Below are 16631 nucleotides of genomic sequence, written 5' to 3'. Positions count from 1 at the left end.
TTCTGGCCAAATAAGCAGAGGTCAGAGCCCATGTCTGAATGACTGGTACAGCCAGAAATATCTGGTCACTGTTGGGGGAGAAAGGAGGTGGTTTCCATTTTTAACACTTGCATCCTTTTCAAAGCTTTTATTTGCCAAAACCTAATATTAATAATGATGGCAGATCCTACTTTCCTTGAGGTGATGCCAATTTTAATGCATTTTTTTTTACATAACTATAATATTATTGAGGAACAAGTAGTAAGTGATAGATACTTTAATGTAATATGAGTCAATATGTATTTATATGTGCTTTATGACTTAATCAATATTGCTACATTAGCAAGAATAAATATGGTTGTTTCCTTTTCTGGCCTTGGAAAGGGCAAATAAGGAAAGTCACATTATGAAGTTTAGGAATGAATAAAATCTCTGCATTTCCCAGACAATTCAGTAAATCTCTGACATTCATTTGTTCTCTAGAGCAGAGCAAGTACCTCCCAGAGCGGGGCGCTGGGCAGGCAGCACCCAGAGACTCAGCTTGGGACTCTGGTTCAAGTATTTCCCAGATAGCTCCCTAAGAGGAATTTTAAAAAAGGAAAGGGGCACAGGGTGTACGTCCACTTCAGCATCCCGAATCTCAACATGAAGGGCTTTGCACCCTGAGCAAGGAAAGGTTTTACCGCTGAAGAGCAAGAGTGCACAGCTCGCATTACCCCCATGCTTCTGCAGCCAGCACCTTCCCCAGCTGCACGCAGCCCGGCACCCTAGCAAACGGGAATGAGAAAGCGCTCCTGATTTAATACAGCTCAACCCATTCACTGCTGCTAAAGGTATAGGCTGTGACAGGCATGGGACATCCATTTTTATTACGAACAGAAACTTTTCCATCAATTATTCGTTCTGGGGTACTGGCCTCAGCCAGTGCAGCAAAGCAGCCCAGCCCCCCCAAGCAAGACGTTCATCCTACACATCCTACATGTTCATCCTACAGCGGCAGGCCTTTGGCCGGAGCAAACCCTTCGGGAAAGTTCATCCCCAGCTCCTCTCTGCCCCTGCTGCCCCCAAGTCGGAGCTATGCTCCTGACCCCTCCTTGGGTACACGCCCTGCGTAACCAGTTATCTTTGCACGGTGCAACGCCATGTCACCTTGCTCCCGATGGACCAATGCAGGGAGCGAGAGCCAGTATGTGCAAACTGAGTTTGAGCACCTTGATGGGATGCGGGACAAAACTGGCTTCTGATACTTGCTTTGAATATCCCCAAGCCGTGCCAGAAGAGAGAAACCCACTCTTGCCAGTACTGCTGGGAGCCAAAACCAGGCAGCATCTGAGAAAGAAATAAAGATCACAGCACTTGTTCCTGCCCCAAAATCCCCCAAATCCGAGCAAGCAATATGTATTCCTACTAGGACTTCCAAAAACGAGGGCACTTCTGGGTGGAGCAGAGTATTTAGCACTTTTTCTTACTGGTGATCCACCCTCCGGGATCCAGTGAGACGGATGCAGAGCGCTACCCGTCTAAAGAAACAGCGTTGGGAAGCGGCTTACAGTTCAGCCTTCTCTAATGGTGCTGAAAAGGGCTCCAGCTCCAACTCTTAAACCTAATGTTTCCGACACCACTTAAGGGCTTTGTCCTGAAGACCCCAGCGAGACTCCTAGCCAGGTTCGTTCCAGGGAGTTTAAGGCAGGATCGTAATTTATCTCATCTGACTAAAGACACTCAGAGTGGGTCTCGGCTGTGACCGGTGCCCCTCGATGTCGCCCAGCACACGTCCCGCCCACGTGGCTATAGAGGGTCACTCGTTTAGAAACCTCCTTCCAACGTGAGAAAACCTCTGTTTGAGATGGACGATTCCAACACTCACCCGACCAGCAGCAACCAGCCCAACTCCACGAGGACTCGTCCATCTTCGCTTCTGGTCGGCCACAGGCTCAGCCTTTGGCAGAGACCGTCCCTGTGCCGCGCGGGGCCGAGCTGCAAGGTGAACCTGAGATATTTGTGAGTTGAGATACCATTTGATGTGCTTCTCTAGAGGGACTAACCTCTGGAAATTCAGCTACTGCTTATTACTTCTACCTTTGGCTGGAGCCAAGCTCGTTCTGTCTCCATCCTCCACCGTTGGCCGCCTGAGCTCCTCAAAACGTGGGCTTTTTTTCCTAGAGCTGGGCTAAAAGGTTGTGCCAGCAATGCTGAAGCTCCTGCCAGACCCACCTTGGGCCGGCTGTGGTTTGCATCTCCCAGGCAGGAGCTGCCTGCTCACACCCCGGTGGCACCAACTGAATTAAATGCAGCCTCTTCCACCGCGGTGGGCTTCTCCATCCCCTCCCATCAAACCAGGATAACCCCCGGCGGCTATCCTCTCGCCATTCTGGATTTACTCTGGTTTCCGTGGGGTCAGAGTCTGACCTTACAGATCACTGAGCCGGGACTCACGTAAGGGCAGGAGCAGGAAAAAAAAAAAAAAATCTTCTCTATCCTCGATTTGGAGAGTTTGGCAGCGTTTGTTTATTTTTAACGGATCGCCGCCGCCACGTTTCAGACCTTTTCCTGTTGTGATCGTTAGAACTTTTAACTGGATCATAAATCTTTTATTAACATTTGGTATTATACTAATTAAAACTGTTCCATACATGTATTATTAATTTCTCCAGCACTTCTTGCGAGGGTGACGTTTTTAGCTGGCTTAGCAGAATGCACCATAGTAAATAAGGAGAAACTCATTTCCAGGCAATTAGGCTTGCAGAAAAATAAGTTTCTTAATGGAGGGCACGATCATTACAAATTTTACCTAAATAAACAGGGTTTCTTAATGGTAACTCTTCAAGCTAAGTAAACAGATTGGTGTGGTAATGTCCTAAGCAATACTTAAATGTAACTGTTTAATAAATTGGTAAATTACTCATTTCATCTTAGAACAAAATGGTAATACTGTAGTAATAACCTAGTATATATTCTGTAAATATGAAGCATTATCACTTTAGCTCTGAAGAAATCACCACAGTGATATGTCAGCATTGATCTAAAACTGCAGCATTTTATCTCAAGTTTATTACCCATTTTTGAGAATCGCTGAGATTTTCAGAGCATAATGGCAATAAAAGAAGAATTTAAAAAGCGCTTAAATGTGCATAAGTTAATCAGAGGTATCCTCGGGGGGAAAAGGAAATTTGGTAAAACATGAATTATAAGCATCATTTAAACTTACTTTGGACACTAGAGATAATAAATGGCACCATAATTTAGAAATAGCTTTTAACATCAATGACTGTAAGTAGCACTTTACTGTTCATAAGAATTGCAAAGCAACGGTGCTGAGGCCAATTTTATTAGCCATTTTTTTCTTTATAAAAGCAATCCAACCATTTCCAAACTGAGCAGACAGGAACAAGAGTTACGTGTTAATATGCAAAATGCATTTGAGGGGTTTTTTTTTAAATAGCCAGCAATAAATTTACCAAAAGATACAGTCTGGAGACAATTGAATGATCATTGAAGAAGAATAAAGCTTTCTCAGAGTTTACATATTTGGGAAGAGCGGATAAGAGGAGGAAAAGGAGGGAGAGAAAATCATCCATACATCCCTATTTACTGGGGAATGTCGCGGCACTTCCGAAGCGAAGGGGAGCGGCAGTAAATCAGAGGCAGGCAGCGCCGGAGGAACAAGGCTTCTCCTTGCTAACTTTTCAGGACTGACAAAGCGTCCGAGGATCACAGCGGTCCATACAATACCCCATTAACACGCCTCCTTTCCCAGCCACAGAACAGCCTACAATGCATCTTTCAGAGCTATCAATTATCAGCCCTCGCACCAATAAATTTTGGCCAGGCAGGACAAGAGCCCCTTTGACCGAGCGGCAGCACACGCGTTATTTTGGGGGGGGGGGGTCTCCCGGCTGCAGGGCCGTGGGGGATGCCGCATCCGAGCCTGGCCCCTGGGGAGCAGCGATCTGGCCCCCCCAGGTATCTCACCGCAGCATCTTCTTCTGACACCCGCTTCCCCCAGCGTCGAGCAGAATAGATGCGAACACAGGCTTTACCCTGACGGTGCCGTGCGTGCGCGCTCACGGAACTGGCAAACAAACTGAGCTCAGGAATTAAAATTTATTTTAATTCTTTTCAGACTAATCCTGTGCCTCGAGAATAAGAGAGATTAATATTCTTGAGACTTCCTGTGTCTGAAGCATCCGAGATCCTTGACACATGAAGTGGCCCTGCTTGGCAGAATGGGTTGTTAACTCCGAAACTCGAGAGAAAGCAAATATCTATATTTTAATTATTTCACTCCTGGCCACTTTAGCATAATCAAGATCTAACTACAGTCGTTCTCCCACATTGCCAAACTGACTCCTCCGTGCTTTCAGAGCGGCTGGGAGTCTTAGCCCTCCTCTAGTTTGTGCCCCAATAGTTTCTGGGATGTGATGTGGTTAGGCACCATCCCTAAGGTAAACAAAGAAGAAGGTCACTTGTATTATTTCCTGGGGAAACAAATTCAAGCCGTACTGGTGACAGACTGTTGCTAATTTTGTGTCGATGCTGGGAAGATTAATTCCACCACTAAAAGAACAGCCTCAACACAGAAACCAAAGCTGTACAACAGAATACATAAGAAGGGGGAAAGCATCACACTGATTCACGAGAGCATCCTCTGCTCCAGGACTTTACCTTGGCCTCCAGCAAAGCACGTTTCCAGCGGGAGAGACCCCTCTGGAAGTAACAAGAGGATAGGAGCGCTTCTAAGTTGGACAAAGGGAAAACCAGGAGGTGAAGCAAACCTGAGTTTCCTATGTAGGACTCCGAAATGGCAGCAGCATCGAGCAAACAAGTGTGCCACCGGTTCCAATGGCTAGAAGCTAAAATTATACGAATTCAGGAAAAAAAACAAAAAACAAAAACCAACCAAACAAACGGGAGAAAGAGATCCATTTTTACTGTGGCTGTGATTAGGCACTTAAATTTCAAATCGATTCGCCATCATGAGGAATGTTTCATTCAAGACTGGATTACTTTTTAAATGACATCTCTTAGCTCAACTAAGGCTTTATTCAGGAGAAACGTAATACCTGTGTTATTAGGCACTGAATTAAGATGAACCTGCCATGGAACGACTATATTTTAATTTACTCTTCTTAATTAAAAGCAAATCTCTGAATACCTTCGGCTGATTTTTTTAAGCATCTGTTTAAATCTTCCTGTTGTTCTAAGCGGACATCTTAAAACACCAGAGGTAGGTACCGAAAAAAATTCTAACACTGAGATCCCTTGAAATCTGGCAACGCATTTTTAATTAGAGAACTCGAGTGCTGTGCTCCGTGAGCTGGCAAAGCTCAGCTGAAGGGGTGAGTCTTGCAGCCCTTTTTAAGACTGGTTTAAGGCCGGAGACGCGGGAGGCCAGGAGGATGGACAGACAGGCTTCCCGGAGACGCCATGCCCCCCCAGGAAAGGTGCTGCACCACCTTCAGCTCCCAGCAGCAGCTACTCCTGTGAAACCAGCTCTGCCATACCATATCTGGCACCAAAACGAGCGACGTGGAGCTTGGCTTTTGCACGAAGTCAGCAACGATTCCAACTACTCTTTTTTTCTTCCACAGTAGCAGGTATTTTGGCTTGTCGCATCAGAAGCAAGCCTGCTATTTTAATACAACTATAGAACCGGTATCTTTGCATTCAGATCTGTGTTTACTCACTGCATCTCTAAGCGGTACAGACCGAAGGGATCATCTTCGGCACCGCACTCGAGTGGCACACAAAGCCCACGCAGCGGGGGGGTGAGGTGCAAGCCCAGCCAAAAACGTACGGCTCGGTCTGACCTCTTAGCTAGGTCTGCAATCCCGCTGCCTTTCCCGGCTCCCCGCGTACGGCTGTCAGTCTAGACAAGCGTTTGTACACGCAATCAAGAAAACTAAATGCGTGCAGTTATGAAGATGAAAACTCAAACCAGAAACGTGCACTGAAGCATTTGGCAACCAACAGGATTGTTAAATGGTACCCGTGGGCCAGATTTTCAGTAAATCAGAACAGCTCTATGAATGCTCTGTCCCAGCGTACGAGTAATTCTCGAAAAGCTCAGAAAACAGACTTGTACAGCAAACATCAGGACACAGCGAGTTCCTCGTGCTACCCCGAATCAGACAGACCCTGTTGTTCCTAGCTGGCGCTTACAGAGAGAGAGGAGAAAGAATTCCCTATCGGCTCTCCCTGAGTTACGGCAGGGCCGATCAGAAGTGAACGGCCTGAGTTTATTGGCGTTATTCGGAATTGACTTTGGCCTCTAAACCAGAGCTGACTGTTGCACAAGTACTTACTTAGCAGAGGCGCGGGAGGCTGGATCCTCGGCTGCTTTCAGTCGCTCTCCGTCCATTCACTCCCCGGCAAGAACGATGCCAATTCAGATCAAACCCTATTGTACGATAATGACATTCAGATAGCACAAGCCAAGCGCTGAGAGCAGCTGAGCTCTCCCACTGCCTGGTGGGTTCAGGAAGAGTTACAGGTGTAGGATTTGGCTTGGCTGCTTTGTTTTTTCCTCATCTATTTTCATACGTGTTTGAGCCTTCCATCACACATGGCTAAATTCCAGACACAAAACTTACCTTAAAACAGATTTATTTTTTTGTAATGAAGAAAAAAAAAAAAAGAAAGAGCACTGCTCTCTAACCGCCTGAAATCTCTAAGAGGTAAAAGCACAACCCTTCCACGGCTACTTTAAGAGCCCCCCTCTGATATAAACCCCGGCGGCGGGTGTCAACCCCTCGCCCTACCTGGGGGCAGCGCACCGGCCACCCCTCCCGTGGGGCCAGGATGCAGCGGAGCATCCGCAGCGGCCCCGGGGGACGGGCGCACAGGCGGCCGAGCAGGTGGCTGCGCACGCTGCCTCTCCCACCTGCTGCCCCGTGCCGAGCTACAATGAACTTGTCAGGCCGTGCTATTGTCACCGAACACAGATGTCGGCTGGGCAGCCGTCGCCCGCGCCCCGCTTCGCCCGGGTTGTGCTCCAGCCACTCGCTGCGAGTCGCTGGCGGAGCATCCTGGTTTTTTTTAGGAGCATCCTGTTGTTCAGAGGGGCGTCCGCCTGGGTTTCCTCACGCACCATTTCTCTTCTTTCCAGCCACCTCCTTCGGCTGTTCGTGTAACAAACTGCTTTCTCCATTCTGCAGGATTTTTGAGTCATTCTTGCTGTGTTTTAGTGTGTTTGCTGGCTTCCGGCTTGCTCGGTGGTCCGGTGGTTTCACCATGGAGCTGTCCCAGCGCTCGCTATTCGACGGGACCCCAAAACACTACACACAGAAATTACTCCCTCCCTGCCCCTCGGTACAAGCCCACACCAGACCGTTTCCATTCTAAGGCAATACCTGGTCGCTTGCTCACATAGGGCCCCACTGCATGGCAGTTTTAAACACAAGAAGATTTCTTTTCCACCTAAAAGTCCAGCAGAGTCCCACAGCAGAGCTCCCCGCTGCTCCGGGCAGCCTCGTGTCCCTTCCCCACCGCCGTGGCTCTGCACAGCCCTTCCCCTGCTCTCTCCCAGCCGTTCCCATCACTCCCACCTCCAGCTTTGCTCTTTGTTTCCACTCCTGGCTTCCTCCCTCCTTCTCAGGTTTCCGTACATGGACAGAGGTCTGGGATGTCACCTCTTGCGGATCTTCCCCTGCATCTCTCCCCCTTGCTGCACTTCCATTGCCCCCTCCCCTCCAGCCCCACCAGCTCTTGCTCCGGCCACCCTCCACCCGTCAGAGCTTTCTCGCGTGACCCACCGTGCCATGACCAACACGGCCAGAGTGTGAATCGCACCTCACATCTGCAGGGAGTTTCTGCCTCCGCCCCAGCCATAGTTAATTTTAGGTATGAAGAAGGAAGAGCCTTGGCCAGAGAAGACGACAAAGAACAAAGCAACAAACACCCTTGTGAAGAGGAGCCAACGCTATGGGGAGGCGTTCGGTTTGCAGTTGGAAAGCTGCAGGCTGGCGTCAAAAGCAGGCAAGGAGGCAGAAGTAAACCGAGATGGACAAGACCGAGGCAGATTCTCTTTTTTCTCTCATCTGAAATAGCGAACAGTTCTTTGTGTCGTGCACTTCAACCCGGTTTCCTCTGGTTTAGCTCCCACTCGTGGAAGTCCCACCTGAGCTGTAGGACCATGGCCTACATCTGGACAAAGGACTGAAAAAGACTCTTTCAGAAGAGAAGACAACTGCCTTCGCAGATCTGGCAGAGTACCTGGCAGAGTGACCAGGGAAAATCAGTTGTCCATATGAATTTTGAAAGCTCCGTCTAAGACAGTTTTTGGACAACTGTCTGCAGTTTGAAAGAGTCCTGACATGAAGAAGGGACACAGGCTGCTTTATTTTCCCTGCCTTATTCAGTGTGGCAGTGGAAAGAGTGTAGTGATTTTACCCCAGCTCGCCATACAACAGGACTATATCCTTTCCCCTCTGAGCACTTGGCAGAGATCGAAACGGAGAAGGACTACTTCATAAAGATCAATGTAGGAAAGCCACAAGCACGACAAGGCAGGAGAAAAGCCCTAAAACCCTACGATTCCTACCCTCGATGAGTTTAGAGAAGGATCACATTGCAGATCTCCAAAAAAGGTCCTGCAGTGGTTTTTTTCCTGACCCCTTCACTTATTCCAGGTACTCCAAAATATCTCAGCCTGGAAGGGCTGGAAAAGGCTTTTTCCCTGCTTGGGCTCTCAGAGACAATCTCCTCTTGCCGCAGGGAGATGTAGCACGAGGCATGTACGCACTGGGCTTGATGACTCTAAAATGGTGTTTCAAAGTGAAACCACTAGCCCTGATGTGCCAACTCAGGCACAGAAAAGCCTCCTTACCCACCAGCCCCGCGCTCGCGGTTGGCCTCCTGCCGAATAAAGGGGTCAAATTCAAGTTGAAAGCATTCCTGGTGAACAGTCTGAGGACACGGGAACCTCCACAGCTCGTGACAAGCTGGAAGCGATGCCGGGTACAACAGCTGCTCCGCTGGAGCGCCGAAACGGCAAAGCTCCCCAGTGCAACGCGACAGCTTCAGCGAGCGAGTCCCCGACTGTGCAAACTGCTTTCAGAATCAATTACCCATCTCAGCCTCTTCTGGGCGAGATGCAACTTCCCCCTTGGTTTTTTTTTTTTTTCTGCAACCCTACAAAAAGAAGGCAGAGCAACATTAGGATGCCATTTCAGCAGTAAAAATGCTAAGGGGGCTCTTGGCTCCAGGCGGAGAGCGAACACGCACCTGCGCAGAGAGGAAAGCTGGGAGCAGGGTGCTCAGCGGCTACCAAAGGACTGACCGAAAATAAAGGCTGAGGAAGTGCGCAAGACCCAAAAGACACAGGCTGTGACCCGAGAGAGGGCAACGCGTGCCGCAGCCAGGAGCAGGGAGGCAACATGGGGACAGGACGCCTGCAGAAGGCACAGAGGCCGGGAGGAGGAGAAAGAACATTTGAAGACACTCCAGGAAAAGCGTGACCAAGTACTGCTTTGAAGCTCTGTTCAAGAGCACGGATTAGGAGAATCTACGAAGCAGGGTGCAGGACTGCAGCTCCCCTGATGTATTTTTAGATGCCCGAACGAAACCAAGATGAATTACCAACAGGTCTCTGCTGCCTGTGAAGGAACCATCCCCTACACACCGGCCCTGCGGATAGCCACGTTCCACCGGCGCACCCACCTGCCTGCCCCTGTGCGAACCTCAAGGGTAGAAAAGGCTTTAAGACTGGAGATTTGACAAAAAAGCTTGAAGGAGCACAGTTGCCTTCTCCCAAACCTGCAGCTCTGTGACAGCTAAAGCATCCCAGTCCTCTCCGCTTCACCTCTGCCCCCGGAGCCAGCGCTGGGCGCACGTTTGGAGGAGCCGGACGAAGAGCTGGGGTGGAGGAACAGCACTGCCTGGAGCCTCTGCCCATGGGCTGCAGGCAGGAGGCTTCATCCCAGGCTGCTCCTGGGATGCCTTTTGTCTGGAGCTAGAGACATTTTCTGCTGTGGCAAAATTCCCTGTTTTCCAGATATCCAAGGAAAACGCAGCTCACGCCATGGCCCACGCCACGGCTACCCGCAGCGATGGTGCGGTGGAAGGGAAGGGATGCTGCTCCCCTACCCAGCCCCAGCCCCTCCTGGCAGGGTGCCGGCACGGCGAGGGCTGCGGCACGCGCCAAGCCCCAACGCAGGCGCCCTCAGAGCTCTCGCTCCTTCCCCTCAGTCCAAAGGAAAGATTTGAAGGCTTCTTTAATTATTAACCGGTTTGCTTTGTTCTCCCTCTCCACTTGAGAGCACCGGCTCTTTGGAGGCCGAAGAGCAGCTTTACGGAGCGCCAGCCCTGATGGGACCGGCCACGGGACCGGCACCAGCCGTACCCACCCACGGCTGCATATTCCCTTCCAGGCTGCTCCCATTACCATTAATGGGAACGACGTGTGCAGAAGAACGAGAAAACAGAGTCTAATGTCTTTATATTATACCACCAATTAAGTACTCGGGGTCATGTCCTCAGCTGATGTAAAGCAGATGAGATCCACTGAACTTAATGGATCTCTGCTGATTTACACCAAGTGAGGAGCCGGCCCTCTCTCGCTTGTATTAAAACAGCCGAACCGTTCCAGCAGTCTTCGTGTTTAACAGCTTCGTACTCTAGCCAGGCTTTGCCATCACTCCAGTCCATAAACCACAAGCTTTATTAACTAATAATTAGTTTTTCAAGTTAAGTTTCACGGTCGTGTTTTAAGAACTGCTGCCCTTAGGGCAGGAGACTGGAAGCGGTGGGAGCGAAGCAGAGGAGAGGCATTGCCAGGTTCAGCCCCTGAAGATGCAGAGGGTCTTTTCACAAACGTGTTAGCACCCACCGCCCCGTGAAAGCACCTGGGAGTCAAGCACCTTGAATTCAAGCCGAGGCATTTCTCTTGCCAACGGAGTTGATTTTAACCGCGCGACCAACCTCCTGGATTTTAACAAGGCTACCGAGCTGCGCCAAGGTAAGCCTGGGTGCCAGTGTCTGCCGAGAAAGGCACAGCATAAAGGCTGGGGATCGTTCAGTTATCAAGTACTGCCTGAATACACGGACCGTTTCCAGCACAGGGCAAGCGGGGCGATCTGGAAGGACACGCTAACGGCTTCCCTAACTTTTGTTCCAGTTGTACGTAACCGATCATTGGGCAGAAAACTGGCGTGACGCCGGCTCACATCCTTCCCTCGCGCGCTGCTCTCTCTGGATACTCGGGTGTCTTAAACGTGCTAGCCTAGTAAAGGAGCTAAGCTTGAGAAGCGCGTCGGATTTAATTATAAATAAAATACTATTTTTCCAATCATAGATAATTTACTCCCACATCAAAACATAACTTCCCAAACCGGTGTAGGTTAGCTTCAGCAGGCACGCGGCTTGCTCCTTGTTCTTCCTTCTGTAGCTGGGTTGAGTAAAGAACATTTAGCGCATTTCTGCCACCAGAAGGAATAAAAGCAGTGTGCCGTACAGAACTGGGGGGGGGGGGGTGAAATCACGACAGCCTACTAACACAAATGCTCTCAACGAGGAATGTAATATGGACAGCTCTTACAGAGACTGTTCTCTTGCAATAACTTAAACAGTACAGATTACTACTTGGGGAAATAAAAGACAACATAACTTTGAAACTTGAAAAGCTCTTTCTTCGTTGTAATCAATTGCAATAATCCATGTCAGTGATTTAGATGAAGATCAACTTTACCTTTCTTTGCTGATGACACAAAACTAAGAGCAATAAAAAACTTAAGTGCATTTGCGCACAACTAATGGATTGGATGTGGCATGTGCCAATGGAAGTCAGTATGTATAATGCAGCATACACTGGATGCCAAATTAATGGGATCGTTTGGGCATTCTGGAACACTTGTGGCATCGAGCTTAAGTCATTTAAGGAGCCTGGCAAGGGTTGATGACCTTTCATTTTCAAAAGGAAGGCCAGTAATACTGTAGGCAAAACATGACAATGAATTTTATCCCCTCCATCCAGCTGCTATTTAGTCCCAAGCTGAAAGACAATAAAACCAAGCCAATGAGTCCGTGCCTGGTGTCCCTAATAAAAAAATACATAAAAATACAGATTCACCTGAACAGGGAGCTGGAGGTTCAGGCGCACAGACCAGACACTGCCGGTTGCGCATGTGCAGTCCGACCTCCCTGCTAAGCTTGAGGACCTACACCGGGCCGTGGGGCTCGCACCAATTTTACCACGTCTGCTTCCTACCTGGATTGGTTCCTGAAGGAAGCCGGTCATAGCACGGAGGGAAGCGCATCTCACTGCCAACATATAACACGCAGATTTACCTGAAGAGATGCAGAGATTTGTTCAAGCAGCTCAGATGAGTGACAGAGTTGGAGACACAGCACTTCTCTCCCACATCCCCATTCCCCTCCCGTGCGCTACGGCACACTGCTCCCAACGGGCCCAAGCTAGGACGAGGCGCAGGAACGAGCTCAGGTCCAGCTTCGCAGGCCTGGCTGGCCCGGGGACAGAAGCAGCTGGGTCTAATCCCCGCGGTCCTGCCACGGGGCAGAGCGGCAATGAAGGACCCAGCGAACGCCACGTGCTGGTAATAACAATGGTCCTGCTCCCGCTGACTCTTACGTGTGCAAGTGCGTGGTGCTTCCACCGCGAAGCGGAAACGCTCAGTTGGACTCCCAGGAGGTAAAAACGTGCAGACTGAGGTTGGAAAGTTCACCAAGGATCAAAACGGTCCCCTTGATGTCTGTATAGACACTCCAGATGTGACCGGGAGATCTGCTGCAGAAGTCCACAATCCAGAGGCAGATTTCACCTTTTTTATTTTCTTTTATTTTTTAATTTTGAAGGTATTCTGAAGAATGACCTAAGGTCTGGATTTGTGAGGGGGTTTAGAGCCTGCTCCGCCCAGCACCCTGGCAAGCTCAGGCCACCGTTCAGTGGCGCACAGCACCTGGACACCCAACACCGCAGCAGTTCGCTGGGCTCAGACCACCCAGCGCCGAGCGCAGCAACCCATCGCTCCCGCAGAGGTGCCAAAACATTCACAGCCGTGCCGCCGACAGAGCGTGAGGGCCATCTCAAACGTCTCTGCTCCGCGCTCCCCAGCATTTCCAGCTCCGGGCACATCCTACAGAGGACACGTGGCCATTTCTGAATGCACGATGCAGAGATGCCTGTGGGCAGCTAGCTCCTATTGTCCACAACGACCTGGAAAGAGTATTTTCTCTCTTACGCTAAAACTAAATTCATGGGAGTAAAATATCTAAATACCATTACTGCTCTAACCTTAACAGCAGATTTTTAAGAGCTCTGAAATGCCTAGAAATGCAGAGACTCCCCCCAAAAAAAGGGGGGAAAAGCACATAGGTGCCAAACTTCCACCAACTGTACCGTAGCCCTGCCCACCAAAACTAACTGGGTGCCTCCAGGACGCAAACTCAAATCCTCAAAAACAAGTAGGAGCCAAGTAGAAATACTTATTCCGCTGCTGCGAGTCAGGAAAAAGTCAGGAGCTTAATGGACTCAAGAGAGCTGGCAAGGGAAACACAGGGCATTGAAGGGAAATGCCCCAAACAGCCTAAAGCAAGCAGTATATATATACCCCCCTCTCCCAAAAATGCCCACAGAAGGCAGATACTTTCATCCACCCGGTCCAGAGGAGGGATTCTACCAACTGAGGAGGAGCAGCTATACGAGCAAGCGCTCACCCGAGTGAGTCACAGCCCTTAAATTATTCCTCATCAGCGGTGGGGACGGTTGCGGTGGCGAAACACGTGCTTCAAGGAAAATTCATAGGCATGAGGTGTAAATCTCAGCATTATTTACGGTGGCTACAAAGGAGCTAAGTTACCAGCCAGCTGAGCAAAACCCTTTTGTAAACCAAGGCTTTGAATATTGTGTAGTTTGCATGTTTAACAGCACCGGGCTTTCATCACGGAGTGGAGAAGGAGAGCTAATAACCCATTGATTTTAAGGCCCATTTAGGAAAAGAATTGCCTATACAGATCTGATCACCGTGCATTACTTCGTAACATCTAATACCCTGGGCACAAAATAATGCTGAGAGATGCAAATTACGGAGCCATTTTTAGCCGGAGAGGGGTTGCGCCTGCGCATGCGAGCGTGGTACAGGGGCTGCTTTGGGTGTGGGTTTAAAGCAAAGTCAGGAGGGACTCCGAGGAAATGGAGCTCTAGTTACCCCGAGCTCTGCCTTGTGCATCCAGCCACTCCGCTGCTCAGCCCTACGCGGGAAATCACTCACGCACGCAAACATGCAAAGTTCAGAAAGCGATCTGCCCAAAGTTAAGTCCCACTGGTAATTCGATAATCCTTAACTCTCATTGCCTTTTTCCAGCCTTGTTCAGCAAACACGAGTTTTCCTGGGCTTAAAACCTCCAAACAGGAGGCAATGGGGGCTTTCCAGAGCGCGCACGCACGGAGCCAACGTTTCACTTGCGGATCTAAGACCGCTTCGGAAAGATCATCCAAACGCTAAGAATTATCAATTTCATAACAGCATCAAGCATCAACATATTAAAACTCAGCTCGATGGGATGTGCAGCATCCTCAGCACTCTCAGACCACATCTCTGTCACGAGACTTGCGCTGCCTACGCTCAGATGACTCCCCTGGAATTAGCCGTGCTGCAATACAGTTGCAGGAGCTGCTGCTTGCCCTCACGCTGCCTGCACACTGCTGGTCTTTCTCCTCTGCTAAGTGGAGTGCTTTAAGAGGTCTTCCATGGAGGTTAAGGAGCGTTCAGTAACGAGTGGGAGGGTGGAGGATAAACCACGCTCCCCCGCAACTAGCCAGAGCCCACGCTGCAAGAAAGCCGTTGCAGAAATTGAGAAGCCAAACCGCTGCCCGTACACAACAGCATGAGTAGAGTCGTCCACCATGCAGCCCCAGCGCGCTGCGCGGACAGGAAGATCAACCGCATCAGGACAGCAGCCAGCCCACCCCCAAAAGGTGCCCTCTCCTCCACGAGGCACGCACGTCCCCCAGGATTATGTTCCTTGGGACGGACAGGCTCAAGCTGGTAGGGTCTAAAGTCCGTGCAAGCCCCCGTGGGTGGCTTTGTCTCGTGATGGACCTTCAGAGATACACGGCAGGGACCATCGGACAGCCCTGTCACGGCTGAATCAGGCTGGCAGGGAACGCCGCTCTCCTCCGCAGAGAGGACAATGTTGTGTATTCGTGTCCCCCCCGGGTTTCCCTGAGGCTCCTATAAACACTGGGTTTACTAGACAGAGTAATCAGAGGTGACCCCCACTTCTGTCCCCATCAGCACGACCACTCACATCAGCACCCCCGTACCACCCACGCGCTCTTCTCTTCCGTGACGTGGACACACGAGGCAGCCTGTCTCCCTCGTGCTCAGCGCATCTCAAAATCCCGAGACCAGCTCCTCCCGAACAAAGACACCAGCCGTAACCCCAGCAAGCCCACGCGTGCAGCTCCCAGCACGCAAGCCCCGCTGTTCGGTGGCTGTTCAGACGGCTGATGTGGAAAGCGACTGGTTTCTGAAGTCCTTTGGGAAGTTGGGGCGCCCCGAGGCTTGATCCTGCTGCCTGCGGCGCGGCCCACGGGCAGCAGCGGCGAGGGGTGCCCGAGGCCAGGCTGGGCTGTCACCCCCCAGTTCAGACCCGCTTGCACCGCTTGTAATAACGGGGCTGAAAACGCTCCGTGGCTTCACGTCAGCCCCTCGCCTGCCACAACGCTGATGACTGCAATATGCAGCATCATTACGCTCTCCGCAAATACACGGCAATCCGGGAAAAACTGCAGGGAAATCGGGAGTACAGAAGTTTATGGGCATGGGACGCTCCAACAGTTAAAGAACGAGGCTGTCTTGGAAACAACGCGGTTTATAGATGTTAGAGGGTACAGATAAAACACAGCATCAGGTGCACGCGTGGGTATAGGCACCCGTTTATTCCAACCCCTTCGCGTTACCTCAACACGGCCCCGGTTTAGCTACCGGGCGGGTCTCCCGGTGGTTCGGCGTGCGGTGCCAACCCAGTGCCAAACCCGGCACGGAGCCGGGGCAGGAGCCCCCACAGCCCACCCGGTGCGGGTCTGCCAGACCAGCAGCACACCGCCGGGCAGCGAAACGGGGGACGGGACGCACCGAGTGGAAACAACCGGGGAGAGGTCTGGGCCGGTGCGCAGTGGCAGCGGGGCTCTGTGTGGGGCCAGGGCCAGGGCCACGCACCGCAGAGGCGCGGTGTGGCCCCGCACCCCATAGAGATTGCCCCGTTGGCTGGGTTTTTTTCTCCCCCCCACCGACACCTTCCTTCCGTCGGTGTTTCCTAGCGCAGGCTGCGTATTCCCGCCTGGTGAACGGTACCGGTCGAGCAGCAGCACGGCCCCAGCACCATCACCGGCGGCGTGACAGGATTTGGCCCTCCGCAACCTTCCCCCGACAAACCAAATCCCGGCTACAGCCTGAGCCTGGGAGCGCTGAGGAAGGGGCTGGCGGGGGAAATCTCTTTTCTTCATCCCTGGCCCTGCCTGCCCCTTTGCCGCAGCCGGGCCGGGGGAGCGGTGAGCACCGGGAATGCCCTGAAACTTCTGCAGACTCGGGGTGACCGGGGCCGCGCCCGCCCCGTCCACCGCGGGGGGAGCAGAGCCCACGTCCCCGCGGGACGCGACCCCCGACCGTCCCGGGGTGCTCGGGGTGCCGCTG

This window comes from Gavia stellata, chromosome 16 (genome assembly GCF_030936135.1).
Source record: "Gavia stellata isolate bGavSte3 chromosome 16, bGavSte3.hap2, whole genome shotgun sequence".
Classification (NCBI taxonomy): Eukaryota; Metazoa; Chordata; class Aves; order Gaviiformes; family Gaviidae; genus Gavia; species Gavia stellata.
Note: the sequence above shows the minus strand (reverse complement) of the source record.